Consider the following 10,060-nt stretch of genomic DNA (forward strand, 5'->3'; position numbering starts at 1 on the left):
CTGAACCGACTACAGTGTGCCTCCGACATGATCTGTCGTCTCAAATCTGAAATCTCTGGCACTACTAAGCGGTTATTCACATAAAGAACAGAATCTCTAACCTGATACTCTGATATATGACCAGCTCTGACCATATCCATCGATCTCTGAATGTTCGGATCGATTCTCTGCGCTTCTTTGATCCTCAAAATCAGATCTGGCTCAATCTGAATCGCAGCAAGTCGCAACGGTCTACTCTCTGTATCAAATGTCAATCCAGACAAGCAACAATCCTCTACTAAATTAGATACACCTACAGTCGACAAGGAAAGAGCACATACCTTTCGACTCAAGGCGTCTGCCGCTGCATTCGATTTTCCTGGATGGTATTTGATCTCGCAATCAAAATCTTTCAGCAGATCAAGCCATCGTCGCTGCCTCATGTTCAACTCTGACTGAGAAAAGAGATACTTCAAACTCTTATGATCGGAATAGATCTCAAATTTCTCGCCATACAGATAATGACGCCAGATCTTGAGTGCAAAGACAATTGCCGCCAATTCAAGATCATGAATCGGGTAACGAGTCTCGTGTGGCTTCAACTGTCTAGAGGCGTACGCTATCACGTGCCCTCGCTGCATAAGAACACATCCTAGCCCTCTGTGAGATGCGTCACAATATACAACGAACTCACCTGTACCTGAAGGAATCGTCAAGACAAGTGCACTAGTCAGTCTCTTCTTCAGCTCAACAAAACTGCTTCACAATCTTCGGACCACACAAATGGCATATTCTTCTGTGTCAACTGGGTGATAGGCTTCGCTATACTGGAGAAATCTCGGATAAAACGACGATAATATCCGGCTAGACCCATGAAACTGCGTATCTCAGGCACAGAAGTCGGTCTCGGCCAACTGATCACAGCTTCAACTTTACTCGGATCTACCGCAATACCATCTCCAGATATAATATGCCCCAAGAAGACAACATGTCTCAGCCAAAATTCGCACTTGGACAGTTTAGCATATAACTGCTCTTTTCTCAAAGTCTTCAATACAATCCTCAGGTGATCTGCATGCTCAGTCAAACTCTTCGAATACACCAAAATATCATCAATGAATACAATCACAAAATCATCTAAATATCTCTGAAAAATGCGGTTCATCAAACTCATAAACACCGCAGGTGCATTCGTCAAACCAAAAGGCATAACAACAAACTCGTAGTGTCCATACCTGGTTCGGAATGCAGTCTTTGGAATATCAACGTCTCTAACTCGGAGCTGATGATACCCTGACCTCAAATCAATCTTCGAGTATACAGAAGATCCCTGTAACTGATCAAACAAATCGTCGATGCGAGGCAAAGGATACTTATTCTTCACTGTTGCCTTGTTCAACTGCCTATAATCAATGCACAGTCGCATCGAACCATCTTTCTTTCTAACGAAAAGCACCGGAGCACCCAAGGAGATACACTGGGTTTGATATATCCCTTGGACAGAAGATCTTCCAGCTGTGCTTTCAACTCTTTCAGCTCTATCGGTGCCATCCTATACGGAGCTCTCGAAATAGGAACACTGCCTGGCACAAGATCAATGCTGAAATCAACCTCTCGAACTGGAGGCAACCCTGGAATCTCGTCTGGGAATACATCTGCAAACTCGCAAACCACTGGCAGATCTGCCAATGCTGGGCTCGACTTCAGTAGATCTACTGAATATACGAGAAAGCCCTCTGCTCCCCTCTGAAGCAATCTACTCATAGTCAGAGCAGATACTAAGGGAATCCGAGATCTGGAACCCTTGCCGTAGAATTTCCACTCATCTGTCATGTCGGGTCTGAATCTGACAATCTTGTGGAAACAATCTACAGTGGCCCTGTACTTGGTTAACATATCTATGCCAACTATACAATCAAAATCAGCTAAGCCAAGTACTACACAATCAAGATCAATCTCATGCCCCTCAAACTGAAGCATACAGTGTCGAACAGTAGTCACAGATATCAAACCACTTCCCAACGGAGAAGCTATAGACACTACCGTAGACATCGACTCAACAGGCAATGAATGTCTCAATGCAAAATGTTCAGATATGAATGTATGAGATGCCCCTGTGTCTATCAACACATATGCAGGATAACCGCAAAGAAAACAGTTACCTGCAATAACGTCATCTGGCGCCTCCTGCGCCTGCTCCTCTGTCAGGGCAAACACCCTAGCCTGCTGTCGGGGAGGCTGACTCACTGTCTGACTACCTCCTGGTCTCTGCTGGGTCTGTGTGGAGGGTGGCTGGAAGGAGTGTACAGAGGATGCCTGTCTCTCCATCTGTGGCGCTGGTGCTGATGACCCTGCACTCTGGAATCGTGGTGCACCTCTCTGGGGACAAACTCTGGCGAAGTGTCCCTGTTGCCTACAGATGTTGCAGCGTCCCAGAACTCCTTGACACTGCTCCATGGCATGTCGCCCTCCGCACGAACCACAGTATGCGCCACTATAATCTGACCCCTGACCTCTCTGTCGAGCTCCACTCGAACTTGATGAACTACTTCCGGATTTCTTAAACTGTCTGCCCTTAGCCTTCAGAAATTCCTTCTTGCCACTACCACTAGCTCCACTGTCAAAACGAGGAGGAGGTGGTGGAAACTGTACGGTCGTGGACTGTGGCGGTCTCTGCCCCTGAACATCGTAGGAAGCCCCTCGCTGCCTGATCAAGCCAGCCTCTGCTCCCTTAGCTCGGTTCAGTGCCTCTGAAAAAGTACTAGGCCGGCCCGTGTTCACCAAAGTAAAGACATCGGGGTTCAGCCCGTTGATGAACTGATCGGCCACTGCCTCGTCGTTTCCGGCCACATGCGGTGCAAATCGTAGCAGTGCAGAGAATTTAGCAACATACTCCTCGATGTTCCACTGTCCCTGCCTCAGATTCGCAAATTCAGCTCCTTTATCTTTTCGGTAGGAAACGGGGAAGAAGCGCTGATAGAATTCATCTTTGAAGACTTTCCACGTGATGTCAATGCCTCGGTGCTCCAAGGCTCTCTTCGTAGTCAACCACCAGCTCTTTGCAACCTCTTGCATCTGATGCCCTATCAGTTTCACACGTCGCTCATCAGTATATGCCAAAGACTCAAACAACATCTCGATATCATCAAGCCAGCTCTCGCACTCTACTGCACTCTCTGTGCCCTTCAGGGTAGGCGGATGGAAAGACTGAAATCTCTTTAATAAGGTCTCCATCGGCGTAACGGTAACATCCATCTGTGCACCGGATGTGCTACCCTGCTCTGGCTGTGGTATACGTCTAGGCGGCATAAATCTGATTATCAAACTGATTAGTATACAATCAATATCATCTGTTTCAGCCCTCCTCTGATCATAGACTCTGATCGAGAATTGGTTCTGATTCAGGCTTGAAATGCTGTAAATCAATTCAGATAATACAACAACATACAATAGGGAAAGCAATAAATCATGCTAGCATCTCAAAAGCAAGGAAGATGACTCGATCTACCCCGCTCATTCTATTCTATCTCAGTCTACAGAACCTACTGCTCTGATACCACCTGTTGTGGGGACCCGGGTTCTAACTCAATTCTTTGGGATTTAATTGGATCTTTGTTCGAAAATGTGGGTCAAAATTTTGCTTTTACCATTAATTCAAATGTATAATAAAAGCATGACATATCTTTATAATAATTAAACAACATCAGATACGTACAAGTCTGTCTAGTACAACCATACAACTAAGGTTCGAATTGAAAGCGGACCGGTTACGGTGGCCGGAAGCGCAACGGAAGTCAAAAATTTTTAATTTTAGCACAAAAATTCGGCCACCATATATATTTTGTGTAATATTTACAAAATCACAAAAACATAAATAGGATGTTTAAGAAAGATTTACCTATCAACTCCTTAAAGTTGATGAATGGCACCAACTAAAGTGTAAACACTTTTGCTCTTGTATGGATGAAAATCTACAAGCACACCTTCTTCCTCTTCAAGAATTAGGCCCATCACTTAGCTATGTAAATCCCTTCTAGTTTTGCACTAGAAAAACTAGAAGATTTTTCAATGAGAATGATTTTTATTCTTCAACACTTGAAGAACAAAACAAGAAGAAAATGGAGAGAAATGTGTGTGTGTGTGTTCGGCCAAGTGAGTGTGTTAGGGAGAGTGGGAGACTAGCCTAGGTATTGTGAAAAGTTGTCTCTCAAAAGTTGCATGCCTTTTGAATTTTTTTAATAAAAAGTATTCCACACCTCTTCACCTCCCAAGCATGCAAACCCTAGCATGTCATGCATATATAATATGGTTTTTAACACATTAAAAACCATGGACTAAATTTTAATTATCTCAAACACATTTGAGATTAATTAAATACTACTTGAATTTATTCAAGTCCCACTAGTTAAATAATTATTTTAATTGAGCTCTACAAGGCTCAATATTATTTAATTAATTCAACACTTGAATTAATTTAATTATTTAGACTCTACTAGGTCCACTAGTGTTTAATTAATTCAACACTTGAATTAATTTAATTTATTCCTCAATAATGTTTATGAAAATCACAATTTTCAACTACATTATTTACTTGGCCAAATTTTAATCTTAGGAACACTTCCATAAATTAAAATTTATATTTCTCTCAAAAAAGTCATACTTCTATTTTTCTTTACGCTTATAAACACATTTATAAGCCGTTCAACACATTGAACTATTTTACTTCTCATCGGGATTTACAAAGCTAGTACTTGTGTGGCCCTCAATGGTTCATTGATACAACTAGCCGTGGGTTCACATCTCCATGTGATTCGGACTAAACATGTCCTTATTCGAGCATACCCCAATTGCTCCATTCTTACTTATCAACTCCTTGATAGTAAGAACGTCAGAACTCAAGTCTGATAGTACCCAACCAATCACGTTAAACGCCTAGCAGCATCGCTTACGTGATTCCCTAGGTATCACATGATAGTGCCGGCAAGAACCATTCACTTAGGGTTAGCGTACAGTATCGGTCCCTTCAACTCATATATCCCGACGATTCGACAATATGTTATCGAGGTTTCATGAATGAACTATGCGTCAGATCACCTTCAATTATGGTTAGCAAGTCAGCATGTGTTTCCCACTTCAACTCCAATCATAAATCCCGACCGAGAAGATTTTATTCTCCAAAAATGAAGAACACAATGAAGAAAAATATTGGAGAGAATATTGCTTGAAGTTTCGGCCAAGGCTAGTTGAATGAGGAGGGAAGATGAGTCTTGGTAGTGCAAAAAGTAATCCACATGCCATGCATTATTTTATTAAAAAGTATTCAAGACTCTTGATCTCCCAAGCATGCAAACCCTAGCATGTCTCTCATATATATTATGGTTTTTTAACACATTAAAAACCATAGACTAAATTTTAATTATCTCAAACACTTTTTGAGATTAATTAAATACTACTTGAATTTATTCAAGTCCCACTAGTTAAATAATTATTTTAATTGAGCTCTACAAGACTCAATATTATTAATTCAACACTTGAATTATTTTCAATTATTTGGACTCTACTAGGTCCACTAGTGTTTAATTAATTCAACACTTGAATTAATTTAATTTAGTCCCCAATAATGTTTATGAAAATCACAATTTTCAACTACATTATTTACTTGGCCAAATTTTAATCTTAGGAACACTTCCATAAATTAAAATTTATATTTCTCTCATAGAAGTCATACTTCTATTTTTCTTTACGCTTATAAACACATTTATAAGCCGTTCAACACATTGAACTATTTTACTTCTCATCGGGATTTACAAAACTAGTACTTGTGTGGCCCTCAATGGTTCATTGATACAACTAGCCGTGGGTTCACATCTCCATGTGATTCGGACTAAACATGTCCTTATACGAGCATACCCCAATTGCCCCATTCTTACTTATCAACACTTTGATAGTAAGAACGTCAGAACTCAAGTCTGATAGTACCCAACCAATCACGTTAAACGCCTAGCAGCATCGCTTACGTGATTCCCTAGGTATCACATGATAGTGCCTGCAAGAACCATTCAATTATGGTTAGCGTACAGTACGGTCCCTTCAACTCATATATCCCGACGGATTCGACAACTATTGGTTTATCGAGAGTTGTCAATGAATCGATACTATGTGTCATGTTGTGGTTGCATCGATGGTGTAATCTATGAAACCCCTTTCATAATTACCACCATACTCTGATCAGAGATTTCAACCCACACATACATGAAAAACACATAGGATATCCATACCCGTAGGTAAGCGGTGAATCCCCGGCTACAATGCATCGACTCCTATATGTTTCGCCGTAACACCCAACCTTGCCACCTGATGACCCCATAAGAGTCGGTAAACAAGTCAAAGTGAAACGCTAGCACATAGAGTCTCAATGTTGTCCCGGGTCATAAGGACTAATGGTGTACAACCATAAACTAGGACTTTTCCACTCGATAAGTGAGAACCACTTGGAAAGTCCTTTATAGTGGGTTGTTCAGTGCACTCTACCAGGAGCACCTATCTGCATGCTCGGACATCACAATGTCCCCTACCAATGAAACATGGTACTCACATCGCAGATACTAGTCTCTAACTCGATCGGCCTTTATCCTTCTTAGTGGCGGCTGAATCGACTCGCCGTAACACCAAGTCTTGCCATGATGACCCCATAAGAGTCTGTAAAAAGTCAAAGGGAAATGCTAGCCATAGAGGTGCTCAATGTTGTCCCGGATCATAAGGAAATAATGGTGTACAACCATAACTAGGACTTTCCACTCGATAAGTGAGAACCACTTGGAAAGTCCTTTATAGAGGGTTGTTCAGTGCACTCTACCAGGAGCACCTATCTGCATGCTCGGACATCACAATGTCCCCTACCAAAGAAACATGGTACTCACATCGCAGATACTAGTCTCTAACTCGAGCGGCCTTTATCCTTCTTAGTGGCGGCTGAATCGACTAGGAACGGTTTAGAATATACAGTATTCCAAATATGAGTTTCATGATACTCATCATATGAGCATCTCATATTCTTTCTACTATTTGTATATTCAAGGACTTTATCTATGCAACTAGCATGGGTATAAAGATAAAGATGCGCCAAATTAATAAATTCAAATATTATTAAAATAAAGATCGTTTATACAAAGAGTTTCATCGTGAACAGTCGGCCAACACTTGGCTCGACGTGCACCTACTCTAACACGAATCTCAAATACAAGTAGTTCAGATCTAAACAGAAACTACTAGTAATCTGCTGCTACACCCGGCATCACCACGCTATCAACTCTCTCTTCCTCGTCGTGACCCTGATCCTGCCCCACCTGTTGCCATGCACACATACAGACACGACAACAGCCGGATAACTCCGGTGAGAACATATCCCAGTATAAAACATGAATGCATGCAATGTAATAATCATATACAAATGCATAGCATATATCAAATAACATGAATGTAAATCTAAACATGTAGAAGAATACAAATCTGTATTCAACATTTAAATCTTGATTCGACTCTTTTCTAATCTAGGGATCCCGGTGTGAATAAGACGGTCTGTTACCTACCCAACCACTCGGGGCAACGGTACGTCTTATTCCTAGACTTCGGTCAACTCTGTATCGAGGGTCTACACATATAGCAAATCTGCTCCTATGCGTCGATACACCGAAACGTCTAGTTTTGGCAAATCTGCCAATATCTCCTATCTCAGGACTCGAATATAAATCAATAAACAAGGCATTACATAATCAAATGTAATAAAAATCTAGTATGTGATTTAGGGAAACTCGTAGTATGTGAATTATACCTTTCTTGTCGAATCGTCGGTCGAAGTCTCGAAGTCGGAATGTCATTCTGTCAAAACTAATCTGAAATGACAATATAACAATGCATTCTATCAAGATATAACTCATATCAAAATCTTGTACAAGTCAATACTCCATCTCGGTAACAATCGACGGCATAACGGCGTATTTCTTTGATATCGGTAACTCAATCTCAACATATAACAATATCATAATCTCATTAACATCACAATAATCTCATTATCCCTTCAAAATCGGTACCCATCATACACATATAGGCTGGAATTCGAAATAATGGCATACGATGTCCGAAAATCGATTCGATAGCAACTATATCAAGCTCAAGATATCAAGAACACATATCTTCAAACAAATCATAACTTCTCCAACATATGAATTTCGAAACATGCTGGAAATGTAAGAAACTTACGTCCTTTCGTTGCCAATGCTGCAAGGATCAATAATCCGGACTCGGAATTAACATCAAATGGCTAAATCATGCACAATCGTAATTCTACTATGAAGAAGCTTGAAGGAATTAAGGTGAGTTCTCGGTGCTCTCTCTCTGTTGGAATGAAGAAAGAATCGAGCAACACATATATATCTTGCATGTAATGTAACACATGGCTCATCCTTTGCACACCACGCAACACCGCGGGTGCGGTACATCAGGAGCGCGGGTGCGCTGTGCTCTCGGCAGCACCATTCATTTTTCAAGAGCCATGACCGCTGGGTGCGGTCATGTTAACACCGCGGGTGCGGTGTGGCCTCGCCCAAATCTCATTTTTCTGGCATTACACCGCGGGTGCGGTGATGTTGTTACCGCGGGTGCGGTATAGTTTCGACCTGCCCTCTCAAAATTCTCATTTTCTAACATGCATTCTCATATCTGTGTATCTCATATTAATGCCAACCGATAATTCTCGAGCCTTACATACGAGTCTTATTATCGTAATTAAATAGAGGGTGTGATTGCGTTTTAATCGTGTTTGCTATTTATTCATATCGAGATTCACATCACAAACGGATGGAAAAACTGAAGTTGACAATAGAATTTTGGGAACACTTTTGCGTGCTATTCTTAAAAAGATTTGGATTGACATTTCTATGGACTTTGTTTTGGGGTTGCCTAGGACTAAGAAGGGGAGGGATTCTATTTTTGTTGTTGTGGATAGATTCTCTAAGATGGCACATTTTATAGCTTGTAATAAAACCGATGATGCTACAAACATTGCGGATTTGTTCTTTAGAGAAGTCGTTAGGTTGCATGGCATGCTTAGGACTATTGTTTCTGGTCGCGATGTTAAATTCTTGAGTTACTTTTGGAAGACTTTATGGGCTAAATTTGGCACAAAATTGTTGTTTTCTACTACTTGTCATCCTCAAACGGATGAACAAACTGAAGTTGTCACTAGAACTTTGGGAACACTTTTGCGTGCTATTCTTAAAAAGAACTTGGATTGACATTTCTCTGGACTTTATTTTGGGGTTGCCAAGGACTAAGAAGGGGAGGGATTTTACTTTTGTTGTTGTGGATAGATTCTCTAAGATGGCACATTTTATAGCTTGTCAAAAAACCGATGATGCTTCAAACATTGCGGATTTGTTCTTTAGAAAAGTCGTTAGGTTGCATGGCATGCCTAGGACTATTATTTCTGGTCGCGATGTTAAATTCTTGAGTTACTTTTGGAAGACTTTATGGCCTAAACTTGGCACAAAATTGTTGTTTTCTACTACTTGTCATCCTCAAACAGATGGAAAAACTGAAGTTATCAATAGAACTTTGGGAACACTTTTGCGTGCTATTCTTAAAAAGAACTTGGATTGACATTTCTATGGACTTTATTATGGGGTTGCCTAGGACTAAGAAGGGGATGGATTCTATTTTTGTTGTTGTGGATAGATTCTCTAAGATGGCACATTTTATAGCTTGTCGTAAAACCGATGATGCTTCAAACATTGCGGATTTGTTCTTTAAGAAGTCGTTAGGTTGCATGGCATGCCTAGGACAATTGTTTCTGGTCGCGATATTAAATTCTTGAGTTACTTTTGGAATACTTTATGGGCTAAACTTGGCACAAAATTGTTGTTTTCTACTACTTGTCATCCTCAAACGGATGGACAAACTGAAGTTGTCAATAGAACTTTGGGAACACTTTTGCGTGCTATTCTAAAAAAGAACTTGGATTGACATTTCTTTGGACTTTATTTTGGGGTTGCCTAGGACTAAGAAGGGGAGAGATTCTATCTTT

The sequence above is a fragment of the Primulina eburnea genome, chromosome 2 (assembly GCF_022965805.1).
Source record: "Primulina eburnea isolate SZY01 chromosome 2, ASM2296580v1, whole genome shotgun sequence".
Taxonomy (NCBI): domain Eukaryota; kingdom Viridiplantae; phylum Streptophyta; class Magnoliopsida; order Lamiales; family Gesneriaceae; genus Primulina; species Primulina eburnea.